Source organism: Manis javanica, chromosome 12, assembly GCF_040802235.1.
Source record: "Manis javanica isolate MJ-LG chromosome 12, MJ_LKY, whole genome shotgun sequence".
Lineage (NCBI taxonomy): Eukaryota > Metazoa > Chordata > Mammalia > Pholidota > Manidae > Manis > Manis javanica.
The window spans coordinates 72,255,016-72,278,507 of NC_133167.1; the positions used below are offsets into that span (position 1 = coordinate 72,255,016).

The window sequence follows — 23,492 nt, forward strand, 5'->3', positions numbered from 1 at the left end:
CAAAAATGAAGAGAATATCTTGAAATACACCAGAGAAATAATACATAACATTCAGAGGAATCATGATACAAATAACAATACTTCATATATTTGTATCATTTATTAATATATACACATTATTATACACAGAAAGAGAGACTGAGAGTGAGCAAGCAGGCATGCCAGGACACAAGGGAATGAAATGAAATGCTGAGAGAGAAGGCAGCCCTGGCATCCATAGATGGATATTAAGTAAAACTGCTCTTCAAAAATGAAGATGGGGATAATTGGCTTCTGACAGCATGAGCTGCTCTACAGACCTGCTCCCTACTAACAATGATACAAGTTATAAAGAACCACCTAAACCTCTGGAAATGGTCATAAGGACATATAAAAAAATGAATAAAAAGCTATTCAAGAAAATGTATGAAAGGTTCAGTAAGAAAAATGAGAGTGTATGGCATTTGAGCCAAGACCACCCCCTCCTTCGCCCCTCCAAGCTCAGTGAGCCAGGGACCCCATTCCCGCCTGGTGCAGCCAAGAGCTACTCTGGAAAGAGCACAGTGCAAGCATATCTATCCTGTCTCCAGATGCCGAATGCTGGCCTCAGTTCCAGACCAGAGCAATCACAATTTAGGGGGTCCCTTCTGCCCAGGCACCAGTCACAGAACAGGAGCTCTGACTCAGACATGGTGCCGTGGATCATCCTGTGACTCGGATCACCCCTGCCGCTGTCCTTAAGTCAGAGAGTGTTTCCATGTCAGGAGAGGCAAGCTGAGTTGTCAAGCCACTGCCCCCCTTCCTACAGCTCAGCTATTAAGGTGAGGGTATCCCTCAGGAAGAGGTATTCCCCCACTGCCTTGTCTTAATGTGGGCTGCTAAAACAAATTATAACCTGGATGGCTTAAACAGCATCTATTTCTCACAGTTAGTTGTAAGGGCTTGGAAGTACATCAAGGCGCTGACTGATTTGACGTCTGGCGAGAAACTTCTTTCTGGTTTGCAGACAGTTGCCCCATGCCTCACATGGCAGAGGAAGAGATCATCTCTCTCAGATGTCTTATTATAAGGGCACTAATGCTAACATGGGGGTTCCACCCTCATGACCTACTACCCTCCCAAAGGACTTAACCTCCAGATGCCATCACCCTGGGGATTAGAGCTTTAACATATGGATTTTGGAGGGACACAAATATTCAATCCACAGTACTATACATGCCCAGAACCTTGATCAAGAGATTTTGCCTGTTGAGAGAAGCAGGGCATAAAACAGATGGCACCTAATCTCCCAGAGTAACTGAATTCATTTACAGCAGAGTGTAGAGAAGTTCAAAGCTAAGAACACATTAAAAATTGGTGGAGGTTGTGTTGGGAGCAATTGGTAGGAGATTCATGTATTCAGTGAAGGTACAGGCTCCATTTTAGCCAGGATGGTTTGTAGGAGAGAGCTGGGGAAGTGGCTGGCTGGGAATACCCTCCTGGGGTAGAACAAATATCAAACCCTGACTTAGGGAACCATTCCTTCAAAGGAGTCCACATGTGATTGTATTAGAATGCAGAACAATTTGTACTCTGCTGCACTGTTGGGCACAATGGAACAATCAGCTAACAAATTAGTAGAGTTTAACAGTGGAAGAGGCAAAGAGAGCCCTCCAGATAAGTCGTACCAGAGTGACTGTGACCTACCCTTGGCTTTATCTCTGAGAAATAATATCGGAAGTTTAAGAGTGTGTATGTGCACGTGTGTGGGTGTGTGTATGTGTGTATGAGGGTATACTCCACTAAAATAATCCACCCAGTAACTAAACAAACAAACAAATGGCAATTACAAGCCATAGGAGGGGAGGGGCAGCACTCGTAGTGGCTATCATGTGTTATCTACACTGTCCCATGTTGACAAAAAATTATAAAACATGCACCCACTATGAAAACCTATATGCTAAGAAGCTGGAAAACCTAGAAGAAATGGACAACTTCCTAGAAAAATACAACCTCCCAAGACTGACCAAGGAAGAAACACAAAATCTAAACAAACCAATTACAAGCAACGAAATTGAAGCGGTAATCAAAAAACTACCCAAGAACAACACCCCTGGGCCAGATGGATTTACCTTGGAATTTTATCAGACATACAGGGAAGACATAATACCCATTCTCTTTAAAGTTTTCCAAAAAACAGAAGAGGAGGGAATACTCCCAAACTCATTCTATGAGGCCAACATCACCCTTATACCAAAACCAGGCAGAGACCCCACCAAAATTACAGACCAATATCCCTGATGAACGTAGATGCAAAAATACTCAATAAAAGTATTAGCAAACCAAATTCAAAAATATATCAAAAGGATCATACACCACGACCAAGTGGGATTCATCCCAGGGATACAAGGATGGTACAACATTCGAAAATCCATCAGCATCATCCACCACATCAACAAAAAGAATGACAAAAAGCACATGATCATCTCCATAGATGCTGAGAAAGCATTCGACAAAATTCAACATCGATTCATGATAAAAACTCTCAACAAATTGGGTATAGAGGGCAAGTACCTCAACATAATAAAGGCCATATATGATAAACCCACAGCCAACATCATACTTAACAGCGAGAAGCTGAAAGCTTTTCATCTGAGATCGGGAACAAGACAGGGATGCCCACTCTCCCCACTGTTACTTAACATAATACTGGAGGTCCTAGCCACAGCAATCAGACAAAACAAAGAAATACAAAGAATCCAGATTGGTAAAGAAGTTAAACTGTCACTATTTGCAGATGACATGATATTGTACATAAAAAACCCTACAGACTCCACTCCAAAACTACTAGAACTGATATCAGAATACAGCAAAGTTGCAGGATACAAAATTAACACACAGAAATCTATGGCTTTCCTATACACTAACAATGAGCCAATAGAAAGAGAAATCAGGAAAACAATTCCATTCCATTCACAATTGCATCAACAAGAATAAAATACCTAGGAATAAACCTAACCAAAGAAGTGAAAGACCTATACCCCGAAAACTATAAGACACTCTTAAGAGAAGTTAAAGAGGACACTAACAAATGGAAACTCATCCCACGCTCTTGGCTAGGAACAATTAATATCATCAAAATGGCCATCCTGCACAAAGCAATACACAGATTTGATGCAATCCCTATCAAATTACCAACAACATTCTTCAATGAACTGGAACAAGTAGTTCAAAAATTCATATGGAAACACCAAAGACCCTGAATAGCCAAAGCAATCCTGAGAAAGAAGAATAAAGTGGGGGGGGGATCTCACTCCCCAACTTCAAGCTCTACTACAAAGCCATAGTAATCAAGACAATTTGGTACTGCCACAAGAACAGAGCCACAGACCAGTGGAACAGATTAGAGACTCCATACAGTAACCCAAACATATATGGCCAATTAATATTTGATAAATGAGCCATGGACATACAATGGGGAAATGACAGTCTCTTCAACAGATGGCGCTGGCAGAACTGGACAGTTACATGTAAGAGACTGAAACTGGATCACTGTCTAACCCCATACACAAAAGTAAATTCAAAATGGATCAAAGACCTGAATGTAAGTCATGAAACCATAAAACTCTTAGAAAAAAACATAGGCAAAAATCTCTTGGATGTGAACATTAGCGACTTCTTCATGAATATATCTCCCCAGGCAAGGAAAACAAAAGCAAAAATGAACAAGTGGGACTATATCAAGCTGAAAAGCTTCTGTACAGCAAAGGACACCATCAACAGAACAAAAAGGTACCCTACAGTATGGGAGAATATTTTCATAAATGACAGATCCGATAAAGGCTTGACATCCAAAATATATAAAGAGCTCACGCTCAACAAACAAAAAACAAATAATCCAATTAACAAATGGGCAGAGGAACAGAAGAGACACTTCTCCAAAGAAGAAATTCAGATGGCCAACAAACACATAAAAAGATGTTATCAGAGAAATGCACATTAAAACCACAATGAGATATCACCTCACACCAGTAAGGATCGCCATCATCGAAAAGACAAACAACAGCAAATGTTGGCAAGGTTGTGGAGAAAGGGGAACCCTCCTACACTGCTGGTGGGAATGTAAAGTAGTTCAACCATTGTGGAAAGCAGTATGGAGGTTCCTCAGAATGCTCAAAATAGAAATACTATTTGACCCAGGAATTCCACTTCCAGGAATTTACCCTAAGAATGCAGCACTCCAGTTTGAAAAAGACAGATGCACCCCTATGTTTATCGCTGCACTATTTACAATAGCCAAGATATGGAAGCAACGTAAATGTCCATCAGTAGATGAATGGACAAAGAAGATGTGGTACATATACACAATGGAATATTACTCAGCCATAAGAAAAAAACAGGTCCTACCATTCGCAGCAACATGGATGGAGCTAGAGGGCATTATGCTCAGTGAAATAAGCCAGGCGGAGAAGGACAAGTACCAAATGATTTCACTCATATGTGGAGTATTAAGAACAAAGGAAAACTGAAGGAACAAAACAGCAGCAGAATCACAGAACCCAAGAATGGACTAACAGTTACCAAAGGAAAAGGGACTGGGGAGGATGGGTGGGAAGAGAGGGATAAAGTGGGGAAAAAGGAAGGGAGCATTATGATTAGCATGTATAATGTGGGGGGGGGCATGGGGAGGGCTGTGCTACACAGAGAAGACAAGTAGTGATTTTACAGCATCTTACTACGAAGATGGACAGTGACTGTGAAGGTGTATGTGGGGGGGACTTGGTGAAGGGGGAACCTAGTAAACATAATCTTCTTCCTGTAATTGTAGATTAATGATACCAAAATTAAAAAAAAATAGACTCTTATAATAGTAAGATGTTTTAAGTGAGCTTCATGGTAACTACAAATAAAAAACCTGTAGTAGATACACAAAAGGTAAAGGAGTCAAAACATATCAACACACACGCACACACACACATACATCAAATCATAAATAAAGAGAGAAGGAAAGGAACAAAGGAACTATAAATTACGCAGAAAGCAATTCTTTTATGACAAGAGTAAATTCTTATGTGTAATTACTTTAAAGGCAAATGTTTTAAATTCTCCACAAAATACATAGGGTAGCTAAGTGGATTTTTTAAAAACATGATCCAACAATATGCTCTCTACAGACTCATTTTAGCTTTAAGAACACTTAAAGGCTGAAAGTGAAGATACAGAAAAAGTATCTCATGCAAATGATAACCAAAGAGAACAGAGATGGCTATACTTAACATCAGACAAAATAGACTTTGAGACAAAAACTCACAGAGACAAAAAAATGTTACTATATAAAGATAAAGGGGTCAGTTCATCAAGAGGCTATAACAAGTTTAAGTATATATGCACCCAAAATCAGAACATGTAAATATATAAAGCAAATTTACTGTCAGAACTGAAGGGAGAAATAGACAGCAGTAAAATAATAGTAGGAAAGGTCAAATACCTGACATTCAACAATAGAAGAATCACCCAGAAAGAGAATCAATAAAGAAACAGAAGGAATAATAACTACATACAGATTAATGGACCTAATAGACATATATCAGAATATTCCACCCTAAAGCAACAAATACATATTCTTTTCAAGTGCACCTGGGATATCCTCCAGGGTAGATTATATGTTAGACCACGAAACAAGTCTTAACAAATTTAAGAATATTAAAATCATATCAAGTATCTTTTTCTGAAATTAACACACTCCTGAAGAGTGAGTCAAAAGAACAACCAATGAGTTAAATCAGAGGAAATTTTTAAATATCTTGAAACAAATGAAAATGGAAATACAACAGGAAAAGCAATCCCAAAAGAGTTCTTTATAATGATAAATTCCTACATAAAGAAAAAAGAAAGACCTTCAGTATACAACCTGACTTTAACCTCAAGGAACTAGAAAAAGAAGAACAAACCAAACCTAAAGTTAGCAGAAGGAAGGAAATAATAAACATTGGAACAGAAATAAATGAAAGAGAGACTAGAAAACAATTGATCAGTGAAAGTGAGTTGGCATTTTTAAAAGATAGCCAAAATCAATAAACCTTTAGTTATCCTAAAAAGGACAAAGACAAATAAAATTATACATGATAGAAGAGACATTACAGCTGAAACCAAAGAAACTAAAGGATCATAAGAGACTTATGAACATTTACATGCCAACAAATCGAATAACCTAGAAAAAATGGAGAAGTTCCTGGAAATACACAACTTATCAAGATGGAAACAGGAAAAATGGAAAATCTGAACATATCAATAACCAGTAAGCAATCAGTAATCAAAAACCTCCTAATAAAGAAAAATGCCAGGACCTCATGGCTTCACTGGTGAAGTCTACCAAATGCTTAAAAAAATGTATCCCACTCCTCAAACTCTTCCAAAAACACTCCCAAAGCTATAAGACTAGTATTACTGTGACACCAAAGCCTGACAACAAGAAAAGAAAATTACAGGCTGATATGCTTGATGAGCATAGATTAAAAAAAAAAACAACTCACAGCAGCAGACAGTAGAGCAGTGTTGATCGGGGGGTGCATGGGAATGGGGAGATGTTGGCCAAAGGATACAAAGTTGCAGTTATGAAGGATGAATTCTAGAGAACTAATGTACTGGCATGATGTACTGAATCCTGGAAATATGTTAGAAGAGCAGACTTCAGATGCACTAATCACCAAAAAAAGTAACGATGTGAGGAGATGATATGTTCATTAAAGATGTTGATTGAGCATTAAGTGTCCAGGGTCTATTATCACAATAACATTAATTCCAAATCTCACCTGCTCACATTAGTTCCTTTCCACAGTGACTTTTCCATAGATAGCCCACTTGGGAGGTTAGTCCAGGGTCTTTGATCAGTCGGTGGTTCCATGAATAAAAACTGGTATGAAATACTCATGAGAAATAAGCAGGGGGCACCAAGGCTAGAGGAAGAGCCAAATCCCTTTCAGTGGAGAAAGCCAAGATTTAAATACTAAACAGCTAAATTCAAACTCCAAAATTAGGACAGAAGCCAAAATTGTGCTGAGAGATAAAGACAGCGGATTAGAGTTACAGTGGCCAACGAGTTCATAAAGGTGGCCAGGGCCAGTGAAAAAGGCCATGAACTGAGCAAATCCCATCAGATAAGCAGATTTGAGCCTAATGAGGTTGCCTCAAAAATAAGGAGGGTGGTTGAGCCTACAGTTGAAGTTTCCCTTCATTAGGAGAGAGGCCAAGGAAAGAAAGGACTCAAAAGAATGGCAGGATTCACTTCCCTTATTCTGTCTTCAGCCCAGTGTGTGACTCTACTCACCATAGCCCCTTTGAGGTCAACTCGATGTCATGAGTACTCAAGTAAAACTTCCTCCTGTCTGCCAAATTCCACACCATTTTCCCAATAGCACAAATGTGATGATACAGGGTGTCTCACAAGAAGCTCTGATAAAGCTCCAAGCATAATTTTCTATTATAACCCAATCCATAAGTCATAGAGCCAGGTCTGCAAGAAAGGAACCTATTAATTAGTATGGAAATGTGTACCAGACTCCCATGGGTAAAGGTTAAAAGACAGAGCTTCAACAACAATTTTATTAAGCAGTCTTGCCAGAGAGAGAACTCTGGGAGGCTGTAGGAGGAAAAGTGGAACCATCAAGTCCTTGACAGCATGAGGAGATTTCAAGGCTTTGCCAGTTGAATTTCCTATGGACTCTGTTGACAGAAGACCAACGTGATCCTGGAGGCATCAGCTGGGAATATGTCTTCAGAGCCTCCTATTAGGAGGACATATTTGCTTCATACTGCATGGAGAATCAAGAGGGAGGAAGTGGCTACCCCCTGACAAAAGTCATGCAGAGCTTCCTGCCAGCCTCCTGTCAGAAAGTTTGGTTTATTGACTCTTCCAGTCCTCACTGTGACTTGTCCTGTGCAGGATCTTAGAAACCCACACACTCCTTTCCCAGTGGAATGGCTATATAAAGAGTCACATACCAGCTCTCAGAAGTCACTTGCAACCAATCAATATGCTGAGAGGCTCTGTAAAAGAGGCAATAGCCCTCACAGCATGTCCAATTTCTCTGTCTTTTCACTTTTACATCTGTTAAAGGTCAGAGACTATATTTATCACAACCAAATATACATGGATATTGAAAAGGTATCTTTGCCAGTATATTGTTCTGAAATGGGATGGGGTGTGGAAAGGCTTCCTTCTCATTTCTTAAGTCTATGTTAATTAAAGCACATCACACTTTTATGTGTCTTTTCCATCAAAAGATTTCAAAGTATTTAAACAACTTTAATTAAGTTGCTCCAGCATCTCTCAGGAGCAAATCAATATTTTTCATTCTCCTTGCTACAGACTAGGGAAATAAAGCCCACACCCCAGCCCCCAGCTCAGATTTAACATTCTTTCCTTCAAATATGGAAAATTCCTCTTGAATCTATTTAATTACAAGGGAGTAAAATTTTCCTCTTAGGATGCTTTACCTTTCTTCCTGTTAGAGATGAGAAGGGAAAAAGAGAAAAAGGAAAGCCCTGAATAAGAATCTGAGAAAATATGATTTTGGAAGCCTGGATATTAAAAGCAAAAACAAAATATATTTTTAATCTCTCAGGCAATATGGGAAGATGTCTTATTTTTTCACCCTGTAAACAAAAGAAGTATAGCCATATTTTCAGAGACCTAAAAGATAAAAATAAAATCTACATTCACAAAAGCAACAGAATCAACTCTTCACCTCAAAAACGTCACCACAATGAATAAGAAATTGTTCCTCTATAACCCTGTGGAAGAAGGGCAGGGTGCTGATTTTTTCTTCTCTTCTCTTTGTAGGATAATTGGGTTTCTCTGTGTCTTTTGATTGAGGATTGACATTCTATATTCTCAAAATGTCTAATTGTCGATTGGGGGAGACTAGGCTTCCACAGCAACCAACAGATGTTGGGCTGTACTCAGCATGACAGCAGGAAAGGAAAACGCCACTTGGCCTTCTCTGCGGTGGCATTGTGCAGACTCAGGAAAAAAATAATCTAGAGGAAAAAAAGCAAGCTTACTCACATTTCTCCACCTGGGGGCTGCTGTTTGTAGGAAACAAATGGCTATAGTAATCGCTACACTCTGCCACCCTCCGAGGTTCACCTTGGAGACACATTTGAGCTCCTGAGATGGAGGCATTTTGCTGTTAAAGTGAAAGCTTGAGTGCCTGTGACTCGCCCTTAAAGGCTTTTCGAAATAGAGGCCTTGTGCATTTCCTGCCTTGGAAGGCTCTGAATCTGAGACCATCTCAACCGAGCTTTTATCTACACTTGGATTTGAGCAGCAGCTTCACCACACAATGCAACAACCTCTACTCCTCTTTTCAGAGCATAAACCAAAGGGAAATTGCAGCCATTAGGCAAGATAAATGGACACTATAGGCTATGAATATTTGCTCCTTGGTAGTCTGTTCAGAGACACTTTATCTCAATGCCCTGTAAGGTAGTTTTGGTAGATCTTGGTGACCAAGAGGGTGTTGACATTCTCTCTCTGTTCACACACATGCACTGCCAGGGAAATTAACCTTCCCAGAGAGAGCATTGTTGTTTGATGTGGGGAACATAAATGCAATAGCATGAGTTGACAGGAAAGGCTAACCAATAGCAGCCACTTCTTTGCCTATTGTCCCCTTTAGGAAAAAGAAATCAACATCAAGCGCCTAAAGATTCACTGCGGAAGGCCTACACATATGATAATCATACACCCTAGCTTATGACTGTTTTCCTGGTATGGTTCTTACTAATGTTCCCTTTTCTCTTTAGAAGGGTCCTGATTTAAATGATATATGGTCACACTACCTATCAAGATCTTCCCCAAAACAAAGGAATAGAGAGGAAAATACTCTAACAGTTAAAGACAAAACAGCTGGTCCTAGAGAAGGAAGGGATTTACTGGAAAGGAATGAGAGCTTGGACCAATTTCCTTATAGCACCCTGGACTGTACGTTTATGCCAGGTATTAAAGATGTGAACACATAAAGACCTCTGCATCCATGCTGGTATAGCAACAGGTCTACATACTGTGGCTGGGTCATGTGGACTTGAACAATGTACGTACCAGAAACAACCATAGTAGAGTGAAGATTAGAGAACATTTCTTCAGTGTTTGGACACTCAGATAAGCCACCTGTCTCCAAAACTATTACTGAGTTGAATTTCTCCCAACCATGACTAGTGTGGACACAAACTCAGAACTAATTTGATTCAGAAAAATTAAACTAAGCAGTATTTCTTACAGCCAGGTGAGAAGGTAGAAAATCACAAGCACTACACAAGCAACTAAGAACTTCTGCTTGTATCACTAAGGTAATTGGTGTACAGGTGGCAGTTATGTGTTGGACCAGGTGGTTGAATCAGGAGGCTTTGTCTCCTTCAGTAAGTATGTGAGGTCAAGTTCTCAGTGGCCAGGGATTCCCTCAGGGCCGAGTGAGCCGAATGGGAAAGAATGGAGGGAATCGCTCATGGAAGCATGGCACGGTCATTAGTTTATTCAGTTGATCCCACATATATTTATTAAGCACTATTAACCGTACTATTGTAGTCATGGAGCACCTTACTTCTTGCCCATGGACTCCCTAGGCTATGCCCAGGTCCCTCCTACAAGCACACATTGTCTCAAAATGAAGTCACCCATGGGAGAGATACGTGAACAGGAGAGGTTTTCAGGCCCAAGTAAAACACAGGACTCCATGGGCCCAGGGTTCCTATCTGAGACAGAAAGGTTAAAACAAAGGAAGAGCCAAAGTTATAATAATTAAAAACACACAGCCATTCAGAATTAAATGACTGAAGTAGAGCTCTGATGGAAAAGCGTCTAGGAGATCACAGATTTAAATATTAAGCTAACATCTAATTAATGGATTAATGTTCTCTTAAAGGAACATAAGCATTCGAAGGTGTAAGCAGCATAAAATCATTAAGGAGGAGGCCTGAGAGAAAGCATACCTGCCTCTTCCATGGTGCTTTCTATATGCTAGGAGTCGCGGTGCGGTGCTGTGTGGCTGCTAGGGGTAACTTCTAGACTTGATATGTTAATGAGGGCCTCAGGGAAGGGCTCCTTGGAGGAAACCAGGTTGTTCAAATGAGAACATCTGAGAGGTTATATTAAACCAAGGTTCATGAGTCAAGGAGCCTGTGAAGATTTTAATGTCCTGCCTGTTATTTCCTACTTGAACTTCCAAAAAGAGAGCACACGATAATTTGAAATCATGAATGGTAATGAGCTGTAAGACTGTCCACAGACAGCAGAGGGGATCAGAACTCATGGAGCATCCTGGGCTCACTGTTCCTGAGGAGTGTGTGGTGGGCTGGGGTCTGCAATGGACTTTGAGGTGTGGGGAGGAGACAGGTGGAACAAGGGCAATGAATTTCATACCGTGTGCTCACCTCCAGCCATCCTGGCCAACAGCAACTCACGCTAATGGTGCTTATTTTTTTCCGAGCTGCATTTTGCTAGATGCCTCTCGGTGAATATGGTAATAATAATAATAATAATAATAATAATAATAATAATAATAATAATAATAATAATAATAATAATAATAAAATAATAGAATTAGCCGTGACCTACACCTTGAGGGGACATGATGATGAGTACTATGCAGGGTTGGCCCCACATTTGCAGAAGAGCCTTCAGAATGAGTCTGGGTGGCTGCCCAGAAGGAAACTGAGCAAGTCCACTATGTCACTTACTGAAGCCAACAAGGAGCTGTCAAGTGAAGGTGACCCTCAGCCACAGTCACCTGTGACTAGATCCAAACCAGAGGCCTTGAAGTGGGAAGCACTAGCTCCAGACTATCCTTCCTCTGAGAGGCTACAGGGCTACAGGGCTCTCGGCACAGGGTTGATTTAAGCCTTGCAGCTGCTGCATTAAAAACTGTGTGTGCGGCCACTGAAACCCTCTTGCTCCTGCCCCCATCCCAAAATAATTATCAGTTACAGCACGGGTATTAAAATGGCACTTTAAAAAATTAAAATACAGTTCTAAAAAAAACCGGCCATATAAATGTAGAATTAGTTGCTGTATATGCTTCAAATCACAGAAAGACTATTTTATTTCTGTCACAGTGAAAAGTGCTTCATCAGGAGGAATTCATGTGGAGACCCAACCATGTCCTAGTTATTTTGTGTTTAATATGTTTGAGATGTTTAATTATTTTTTATTAATTCATTTGCCATTAAACTGCCCAAAGACTTTGATGTGTTCTGTACTGCGTGGCTTGCTGGGATGTCAGCTCTGCAGTCCCAGCTTTAAAGGAGTCAATGTAAAGCCCAGCAGTGGGGGTCAAAACAGATGCAGATTCAAATCCTGGCTCCATTACTTCCCTGTTGTGAGGACTTTGACAGGAAATATCTCTGAGCTAAGGTCTCACCATTTGTAAAGTACGTTAGGCAATGATCTGACCTCATAAGGTGTTAGGAGAACAGGATGAGAATATGAATGCAAAGCATTTTGGACTTGTGACTAGCTTAGCCAAGCACTCAATAAATGGTAATTATTACTATCATTATTATTCTGCAGAAATGCTAACTATCTACTATACATGGAAGTAAAATACACAAAATCATTGCTTGCCTTGCCTGACACTGGTACAGATTTCTTGGGAGGAGCCCAATCCCAATTAAGTCAGATAAATGTGAAAGAAATCAAGATGAAGAGAGGCTTTTAGCTTGGGCCTGAACCACCTTTGGACCCTGGTCCATACTTTTAATCTTGTCTTAGTCATTGCCAAAGAACACTCGATTTCAGTCGGCTGGTTTCCTTAGTGTCCACTGAGCCCCCCGGCACCTCACTTAAGCCTGTTGTGAACACGTCAACCTTCATCCTAACTCCCTCTGCCACTCACTGAAGAACTCCTGACAGAATCAGATGATTTAGAAATCAGAGGAACTTGAATGAAAGAGAAAGAAAGGGCCTTGGTGTTCATTTAGCCCTCTTTTACAACAAGAAAACTGAGTCCTGAAAGATTAAATAACTTGCTCACGGTCATACAAGTAGGTGACACAGAGCAAAGATTCAGGACTCCTGACCCCCCGTTTAACCATCTTCCTCAGCTGCCGTGGCTTTCTGGTTTGTGTCAATTTGGCAACTTCTTAGACATTCTGAATAGCTACTTAACATTCTCTACAGGGAGATTTTGGGGGGTAGCTTAAGCAGAAAAACAGGAATTAGAGGAAAACGTCTCTGCGTCTGTCTTTACTACCCATTTATAAGTGTCTATCTCCAGAAAGAAGAGAAAAAAAGGAGGTAACAGGTATTGAACCCTTATTTTGCAGCCAACACCAGGCTGCCATGTCCCTCTATGGCCTCACATTCTCCAAGCTTCACCAGCCTAGATCTAAAAGCTGAGGAAAATAAATGCCCTTTCCTAACATAATGATCAAACCAGACGTCCTCACAGTCCCTTCCCCTAAATGAAATCTGGAAACCTGGTGGGGATGTCTCACTTCTGCTATGAACATCTTCACAATGCCCACCATTTTCCTCTTCTCTTGCTGCAGGCATTGAAAATTACCTTTCTGCAAGACTAATTCAACTAATATGAGGCAGACTGTGAAACCACCACAGCACAACTCTCCCTGCTTTTCTGTACATGCATTGGAGTACCTCAGGAATCAAGCTGCTATGTTTTTCTGCAGCGCATCACAGTCCAGTAGGAATCCAAAAGGAGGGTAATGCTGTACATTGGCACAGACAACACGTAGTTATGACAAAACCAGTCTCTTATTCTCAGTATTCATGTAGCAAACAAGGCTTTTCTTTGTTCATTGTAGCCGGTCTCCTAAGACTCAGAAATAGATCTGCATAGGCTCTGGTAGGCAATGGATGGTCCCCAAATCACATCTGTACTCCTACACTTTCATCAGGTCCTTAAAATTGGTCATCTAAGCTTCTTCCTTGCCCCAGAATGAGTTACCTTCCCTGCCCCTCCCGAGGCTCCATTTTCACAGAAAAAAGTCAATCCTGGGCAGCAGGATTGCCCGCCCAGTCACATCTGAGCACTAATCTAAATTTACAGGCTGTGCTTGCACAAACTTTAATTCATTTGATTTCTACAAAGCTGTTGGAAGTAGGAAGTATTGTTTCTATTTTTCAGATGCCAGCTCAAGGTCACAGAACAAAGGCATCCAAGCGAAGAATCAGAGCAAGGAGCTGACCCTCTGTCTGAGCTCACGTCCCTTGGCACTAGGCTACGGTGCCTCCTACAGGACTTGGAGAAGACCCCACTCTCCATCTCTTGACCACAGTCCTGTACTGTGTGCCTCCTTCCACTGAGCCTGTTCCCGGCTTTTCTTATTTAAGAGCGCCTTGTGATTTTACCTGTTCCTTCTGTGAATGAATTTATCGCAGTGTTTCTATCCTACCTCCATCACTCCTGTGGCCTACTTGGGACAACTCTAGAGTCTCTGATGTTCTCTTACAATCCAGCCACTGATACCTACTGTCTGGCTCATTGCATGTTAAAGACAAGCATTTTCTAAAGAAAAATGCAACTACACCATTACTTCTGATTAAAACTTCTGGTGGACTGGGTACAAGCAAGCAAAACTGTCAGACATCCTGACAGTGACTAATAGAAGCTTGTGTGTTTATATATCTTTTAGTGAATTATATATGCTGTATTGTAAATACGGATGGCAAGCTATGCAATTTATCTCCTATTTTCTTTAATGGTCTGGCCCATAAAAAGAGGTCAGTCATGATGAGGCCTTCTTGGAATGATAACCTGGAAATAAAACTTCCATAGACACTTAAATGTAATTCCACATCCTGAAAGAAGGACGGACCCCTTGACTCTGATTTAGCCTGACATTACTACAGCCATGAACAACTTATTGGGAAGATCCTGTACATTTTTCACATCCAGAGGCCATCAATTATCATAAGGATTGCACACAAAGAACAGTTCCTGACATGCTGGACTCTCAGTATTTGAGCTTCAGTAATAGGACTTCCAGGGATTAAGGCCCTTAGGGTGATCACTCTGAATAGTATGGAACTATGAAAGGCAGGTTCAATAGCAGCTACCCCTTTTCTTCTATGCTTCATGTTGGCAAAGTGCCAGGTCTCTTAACATCCTGAAAAGATGCTATCCTTGATCAATTTAACTGCTACTTCCTCATATACTTTGGGGCACAGCAGAGACATTGTAAACTGTCTTTTTGGGATTAGAAATCCCTAAACCAGCTATATGGCAGGGAAGCCTGGAATTTAGACAGATGTCCCTATTTGTTTGTGGTATCTGTTATCCAGTTGCTCATCTTAACGTCAGATCACCAGGAAAATAATATTCGCAGCAAGACCAACATATCGTCCCTCATTATATTTTCCAAAGTATTTTTGAAACATTAGTTAATTTAACACTCACGTATTATGTCATGTCTTTTCTACTTGTTCTATCCTCTGCTTTAGCACAAGCTTTAAGCACACTTTACCCAACTTCGCACCACCTAAAAAGATCAACACCCATCCCGTGTCTTCAACTTAGCCTTGTTCTCCCCTTCAATGATTCTTTTTGTTTCAGCCTTGATAACAATTTTCTAAAGGCTCTAGATCTGAGTTATTCAACAGGGTGGACACTACCCACATGTTACTATTCAAATTTACAAAAACCAAATATAATGACAAGTTCAATTGCTCAGACACATTGGCCACATTTTCAAGTTCTCAATATGTTTTCAAATAGCTGCACATCTGTTAATGGCTATTGTAAATGACAGTGTAAACATAGAATGTTTCCATCAACTCAGAAAGTCCCATTGAGCAATGCTGCTCTACAGTAAAAGACCAAGTATTGCTGATGTGGTCATTGTTTTGTGTTATTGATCTATCACAAATTCACCTTTTATCTATAACCTATTCAATAATTTCTCTTCAAGCTATAATGGGCTAACAGGCTATATTTGTCCTTTGGTCTTACATAACTAGAAAACTGGGAAAAATTACACACAGCATATTTGAGTGTTTAGGCATTGGGAAAGAGGTAGCACAGAACCTGATCTCTGAAAAAAGTGAAACAAAGAAAGTAAGTTCTATGACTGACCCAACTTATGCTGGGTGACAGCTCCTAAGCCTCAGAGAAGAGTAGCCTAAACAAAGTCTGGGAATTTCCATCAGTCTCTGTAGAGAAGACAGGTATTAGAGTGAAGGGAAGTCAACAATCGGAATGAATGAGGTGCAGCACCAAGAGAAGTGACTACATAACATACAGAGAGATAGAAATTCAGATGTTTATAGAGAGGTCCCATCACGTATTTGACTGATTAATATACAGAGAATTAATCACAGAGAACTACCCAGGGATGGAAAAAGAACCACTGGAAACAATAGACTGAAAAATAATTCCCAAAGAGGGCTGTGCATAGGTTTTGTTTCCACTAGCTGGAAGTGGAAAAGAACTACTTAATACACATCAGGTCAATTCCAGAGAAGGATATCAACTTAGTAGTGGGTATAAGTTATCCCAAGACTAAAGGACTCTCCGGGGTCACTCCAGCAAAGCTTAAAAGCAATCTTTAAAAGGATCTGCCTCCTCCTGAATAACTTCACTGAGGGCCAGAACAACCTATACTATTTAAAGAAATTCAAGAAAATCTGGCTCCCCAAATCACAACATTCACAAATTGGACATCCAATAAAAAAATGAACACATATGCCAAGAAACATGAAAATAGGACCCAAAACCAGGAGAAAGTCAACTGAAACAGACCACCAAATGACAGATAATGGAATTAGCAGATAAAGGCTCCTAACAGCTAAATAAATAGGCTCTAGAAGACCAATAAGGTATGAGAAAACATGAATATTAGGCAGAAAGAAAAGGAATATACAAAATTAACCCCAAATGAAACCTCTAGAGATTATAAATGAAATATCTAAAATGAAAAACACACACTGGATGGAATTAAGAGCAAGTTGTATGCTAGAGAAGATTAGTGAATTTGAAGACATAGCAATAGAAATTATCCAAATCCAACAGGAGAAAAATGACTCAATAAACAAAATGAATAGAAGATCAATGACATGTGGGATGATAGCATCATCTCATACATGTATCTAGTTTCAGGCAAAAAAAAAAAAAAAAGAGAAAAAAGGCTTTTCTTTTTTTTCAAATTAGATGAATGAACATTTAGAACCTACTGAACCAAAAGTCTGAGTAATATCCAAGAAGGATAAACAAAAGTAAGACCACACCAATACACATGATAGCCAAACTCCTGACAACCTGTGATAAACAGAAAATTCTAAAGGCTTTTGGGGAAAAAAAAGAACATTAATATAAAGGAGAAAGAAGAAAAATTTTTTATTAAACTTCTCTTGAAAAAATGCAAACTAGAGGAAAATGCAGCAACATCTTTAAAGGCTGAAATGATAAAACAGTCTACCCAGAAAATATCTTACAAAAACAAAGGTGAAATCAAGACTTTACAGACAAAAAAAAAAAAGCTGAGAAAATATCTAGCAAATCTATACTACAAGAAATGAAACATATTTCTTCAGGCAAAGGGAAAATAATACCAGACACAAATTCACATCTACTCAAAGGAATAGAGTTCCAGAAATGGGGGTAAATATTTAAAAATAATATTTCTCAAAATTTTTAATCTCTTCGAAAGGTAATTGACACCTTAAAAATAATAGTATATCATGGGATTTATAATATATTAACATATAAAAACAGAGCATATGGAAGCTTAGTTTTAAGGTTTGTGATTGTACACAAAGTGGCATAATTTTATTTGAAAGTTAACTGTGATAAGTTCAAGATGCATATTGTAAACACTAAAGCAAACACTAAAAAAAAGTTATAGTAAATGAGACAATAATAGAGAAAAGAAATAAAGCTAATAGCAGAATCAGTGAAATAAGAAACACAAACAATAATGAATATCAATTAAACCATATGCGGTTTCTTGGAAAAGATTAGCAAAATTGAAAATACCAGCCAGACTAATCCAGAAAATAGGGATAACACAAATAATCAAAATCAGGAACGTAAGAGAGATCATCACTACACATCCTAAAAATATTAAAAATATATGAAACTTATGAATAAGTTTATGAAAGAAGTAAACATCATTGGTAATGTGTAAAAGACCCAACTACCAATACTCACTAAGAAGAAATAGATGAACAAGTTCTACATGTAACTTCTAAAACTGAAATCATAGACTAAAAATTCCAAAGACTACTGCAGACCAAGATAGTTTCATTAGTGAATTTTATTCAACATTTAAGGAAGAAATATTACCAATTAAATAAAAACTATTCTATGCCATAGAAGATGGTGAGCACTCCAAGTGAGTTTATGAGGCTAGTGTTATCCTGATTCCAAAACCTGACACAGATATTGTGGTAAGAGAAACTATAAACCAATATACCTCATGAACATATATGTGAAAATTCCTGACACTTTTAGCAAATCAAATCCAGCAATGTATGCACTGACATACATCACAGTAATGCAAAAAAAAGAACTACATGATAAGTACATGTAAAATCACTTGACAAAATTCAACACCCAACAATTATAATTCTCAGTAACAGGGAACACAGGGAATGTCCTCAATCTGACAAAGCTCATCTACGGTAAAACCAATAGATAACATCATAATTAACAATGGAAGACTAAATAATTTCTCTCTAGATCAAGAATGTGGCAAAGATATCCTATCTTACCACCTCTATTCAACATTATCCTGGAGGTCTTAGAAAGTGAGAAAAGATAAAAAAAAAAAACTAAAATAGAAAGCACACTGATTGGAAAGAGAGAAATAAACTCTTTAGTTGCCAATAACATGACTGAGTATGTAGTATCCTAATGAATCTACCAAAAAGCAACTAGAAATAAGTGATTTCAGTAACTCTGTAGCATACAATATCAATATACAAAGGGTACTGTATACTGTATTCAGTGAGGGAAGTGTACTGATCACTTATTTTTATACTGTAGCAATGTCAGATTGTGAGAACAGATGCTATCACTTATTCTCAGTTATTTACCTTTCTAATTATGAATTGGTAATAGAAAGCCTGTAGAGTCTATAAAGCAAGAGACTATGACCCTTTTATTAATAGAAGAAATCTTCATTTATTCAGTAAGTATTTAGTATGTGTTAGGCACTGTGCTAAAAACACAGGGGTCCCCAAAATGAGAAGGGCCTCAATTCCTAGGGTAGGACCCCCAATATAATACCTAAGTACACACACAATGAATATTTTTTCAAGAATATGTTTACAGACACAAGTGATGAAAAATTATTTGCATCTGAAGAATTGGGGAATGGCAGTGGAAGTACTGTGCCAATCAGGAGAACCTTAATGGTGAAAAGATGCTCCACATTGCTTAATCATCAGAGAAATTAAAAATAAAATCACAATGAGATAATCACCACACACCAGTTATGATGGCAACCATCCAAAAGGACAACAACAAATGCTGATGAGGATGTGGAGAAAAGGGAACCCTCCTACACTGCTGATGGGAATGTGAATTAGTTCAACCATTGAGGAAAGCACTATGGAGGTCCCTCAAAAAACTCAAAATAGAAATATCATTTGACCCAGGAATTCCACTCCTAGGAATTTACCCTAAGAATGCAGCAGCCCAGTTTGAAAAAGACATATGCATCCCTGTGTTTATCACAGCACTATTTACAATAGTCAAGAAAAGGAAGCAACCTAAGTGTCCATCAATAGATGAATGGATAAAGAAGATGTGGTACATATACATAATGGATTATTATTCAGCCATAAGAAGAAAACAAATCCTACCATTTGCAACATGGATGGAGCTAGAGGGTATTATGCTCAGTGAAATGAGCCAGGCAGAAAAAGACAAGTATCAAATTATTTCACTCATGTGTGGAGTATAAGAACAAAGAGAAAAACAGAAGGAACAAAGCAGCAAGCAGACACACAGAACCCAAAATGGACTAACAATTACCAAAGGAAAGGGACTAGAGAGGATGGCTGGGAGGGGAGGGATGGAGGGGGGGGGAAGGGACATTATAATTAGCACACATAATGTGGGGGGCAGAGCACCGGGAAGGCAGTACAACACAGGGAAGTAGTGATTCTATAGCATCTTACGCTGATGGACAGTCACAGTAATGGGGTATGTGGTGGGGACTTGATGATGGGGGGAGTCTAGTAACCATAATGCTCGTGTAATTGTAGATTAATGATACCAAAAATAAAATAAAATTAAATTAAATTAAAAGAAATAAAACAAACAAATAAATAAAATATGTGGTAAATATACACAATGAAATGTTATTCAGCCATATGAAGAAAACAAATCCTACCATTTCCAACAACATGGATGGAACTGGAGGATGTTATGCTCAGTGAAATAAGCCAGGTGAAGAAAGACAAGTACTAAATGATTTCACTCATTTGCGGAGTATAACAACGAAGGAAAACTGAAGGAACAAAACAGAAACAGACTCACAGACTTCAAGAAGGGACTGGTGGTTACCAAAGGGGAGGGGTGAGGGAGGGCCAGTGGGGACAGAGGGAGAAGGAGATTCAGGGGAATTATGATTGGCACACATGGTGTGGGAGGGCGCCGGGGGGACAGACAGTGTAGCACAGAGAAGGCAAATAGTGACTCTGGCATCTTACTACACTGATGGGCAGTGATTGCAATGGGGTACAGGGGGGACACGATAACAGGGGTGAATGTAGTAACCACATTGTTTTTTCTGTGAAACCTTCATAGGAGTGTATATCAATAATACCTTAATAAAATAAGTAAATAAATAATCTTACTTCTTGGCAAACAGTGAATCTGTGGCATCTTACTTCACTGATGGACTGATGGACAGTGACTGCAAAGGGGTATGGGGGGGCTCGATAACATGGGTGAATGTATTAACCACAGTCTTTTTCATGTGAAACCTTATTAGGGGTATATATCAATAATACCTTAAAAATAATAAAGAATCTTACATCTTAACTTCCTGGGTGTTAAAATGCAACCTTATAAATAAATAAGTAAGTAAATAAATGAATGAATGAATGAATGACAACACCAAGAACACTTTTCTGAAGACGTGTGAAGGCTTCTGTAAGCAAAGCCATCATTTAAAGCCTATCATAAAAACCACTAAATGGCTGCTTTAAAAGATTACCAGTGTAGAATTTTGGGGAGAGGAAGAAAGGAACAGAAATGTTCACATGAAAACCTCTGAACATGCATAATACCTTCTTTTGGTAAGATGTCTAGCTAAGTAACTTTCAATTTTAAGAATAGAAGCAGTCATTTATTCAACAAATATTTGAGAAATTACTTTGTTCAAGGCACTTGCTAGGTGCTGAAATTAATTTGTATTTGTAATTGTTTGCAAAATTAATTGTAATTGAAATTAAATTATAGTTATCTGCTAAAAAAAAAAATGCAATCTTATCTTTAAGGTAGGATCCTTCCTGCCTTTCACTATGTTGCTTGTGACTGAGTTTATTTGCCATTTTGATCGCCCAGGTTACATATTACTTGATTAGGGGCCGGAGGAGGAAAAGCAGCATCTGGGCAAAGTTAAAGATAAACTAGGCCTTTGAGCAGGTTAAAGTAAAATTTTACAATAGCCTCATTTAATTGACACAATGAAGACATGGGCCATGCTGAGGTATTTTCTTATCTGGAGGATGTTCAAACATTCCAGGCCAGGTTACTTCTGGCTTCTTAGTTTTAACTAATCTTCACTGAAGAAAGCTTATACTCCTAGTTTGATATTTTACTTTGGAGAATTAACGTGACTCTGATTTTGCTTAATTGTTTAATAGGGAGTTTTGGTAGGGGTCTTTTTCCAGAGGCCGTCACGCTACTCTGACTACACCCATGGTCCCTGTCTCAGAATCTCTGTGGCTAGTTATAAATTACTCAGCTGCAGATTACAAACCGAAATGACACAAAGATATAAACTTTTAAATACAAGAAAATGCACTGTCAGTTCCCAGACCAAAGTAAAGAAACTTAATTCCCAAGTAAAAAACACGATACCTCATGAAACATTTTTTGATTTTAAAGGCGCTTCCTCGGGGCGGCCTCTTCCCCGCCGCCCCGCCGCGGGTCACCCTTGAACTTCAGTCCGCCCGGCCCTCGCCCTCGAGGCCCCCGCCGGATAAATCCACACAACGCAAAACGCCCGTCGGATAAATCCACACAACGCAAAACACCCGCCGGCCTCCACGTCTGCGCCGCCCGTTCCGTCCCCTCCGCCGGAGTCTCCGGCCCGAGCGGCGGTAGCAGGTCGGCGGCGCGGACCCAAGCCGGGAGGACGCGCGCCGCGGGGCGGAGACCAGCCGCGCTCACCACCCGGTCCCGGACGGAGGAGCTACGGCTCCGGCGAGCCCCTACCCCGCGTCGGCCGCTTCCCGGCCCCACGGGCCACGCGCTGCCCGCCGAGCCACCTGCACGGCCGCCCCCTCACCGGCTCCACCGCGACCTCAGGCGGGGGCAGGGGTCCCCGCGCCCCGCGGACACCTACCTTCCAGCCCGCAAGGCCATGGCTGTCGCCTTCATCCCTGAGGAAGGTACCGCGGGGCGTCGCTCTCCCGCGGGCGCTAGCGACGCTACTAAATCTTGAATAGAGCGGCGGCGCCTGCAGCTACTGCGCAGCCGCCGGACTTACGTGTTCTCCCTGAGAGCCCAATGGCTGCTTTCGCAGCGGCGCCGGCCGGTCTCTGACTGACGGCCGCCGCGCCCAATGATCCCACGGTGCCGCCAGGCAGTCAGCCAATGGGAGCGCAGCTGGGTGGGGCCGCGGCGGGGGCCGCTCGGGGCCGTGTTTTTGATCTTCACACTCTGACTCGCCGCCTCGGGCGTCATCAGGTAAACCCAGTTGTAGCTACAGTCCCTCTCCTTCCTACTTCATCCTTTTTTAAATTGAGAGGCTTTTCCATGAGAACCTGTGAATCTCCATTAGGCAGATCCCTGTGGTCTATTCACAGAGTGACATGATAATCGATAGAAAAAAAACATAGCTTTTCTGTCCATACGAATAAAGCAAAAGTGATATAGGATTATCTAAGAGTTTCAATATCAGTGTTCCATTTAATTCTGTCTTCAATCCTTCACAAGTATTTGTCCTCAGTGGAGGATTCGAGGGAACTATCCAGATAAACTCAGTATTCATCCATGCATTTGTGCCTTTGCACAGCTGTGAATATCTCTTCCCCATTGTAACATCATCAGTGTATTTAAAACAAAAAACAGAAAATACGATCTTTCTAGGTTACCCCTATCCTTTGGAACATAAAAACGTGTATCCTGTTTTTGTTGAGCCATAAATATTTCCCAATCTAGCTCATATGAGTAATAAAATGTATATAGTAAATATGAATGACTCAAGAATAATTTATTAAGCATAACATAAAATGAAATATTTACAATAATTGCTGAAACAGTATTTTAAGGCTTCCCCCCACCCCAGCATCCTTTGATGATGCATGTCCTCCGTCCAGCAGTCCTCTGTCTCACATGGAT

General features: G+C 40.0%; 1 long non-coding RNA gene across 9 annotated transcripts in view; it reads right to left on the reverse strand.

Annotated features, from left to right (window-relative positions):
* The window catches only part of LOC140845100 (uncharacterized), a 61,894-nt gene extending 39,250 nt beyond the window's left edge, over positions 1–22,644 (reverse strand). For 6 of the 9 annotated variants that reach the window (XR_012123788.1, XR_012123781.1, XR_012123786.1 and 3 more), the window contains exon 1: positions 22,495–22,644. This is a non-coding gene — a long non-coding RNA (uncharacterized lncRNA). The remainder of the gene's footprint in view (positions 1–22,494) is intronic. The other 3 variants (XR_012123784.1, XR_012123787.1, XR_012123782.1) reach the window with 3 other exon arrangements.
* Between the last annotated feature and the right edge of the window lie 848 nt (positions 22,645–23,492).